The following is a 356-nucleotide window of genomic DNA, read 5'->3' as shown; positions in this document are numbered from 1 at the left end:
AAAAGAGTATAGCCGCCCGGCTATACTATTTTTAATAAACAATTATGGAAAAACTGAGATTTTTTTTACATATATATTATTTTTATTCAATAATATGTTAGAATTATGTGTATAATACGTGAATTTGCGTATTACTGAAATTTTTGTTAAAATTAAGTGCACTAAACATGAGAAATACGTGTGTCAAACATTATTAAACGTGAAAGTGCAAAAATATTTATGCGGGTAATAGCTTGGAAAAGAAAAAAAATCAAAAAGGGACACTAGATACCCGAGCAATGGCCTAACAATAAGAGATAGGGCTCTTGGGCTTACGGAAAAATTTAATTAAGACACCCAAACGAGTTCTCAAAAGA

This window comes from Prunus persica, chromosome G7, assembly GCF_000346465.2.
Source record: "Prunus persica cultivar Lovell chromosome G7, Prunus_persica_NCBIv2, whole genome shotgun sequence".
NCBI classification, from domain to species: Eukaryota; Viridiplantae; Streptophyta; class Magnoliopsida; order Rosales; family Rosaceae; genus Prunus; species Prunus persica.
Note: the sequence above shows the minus strand (reverse complement) of the source record.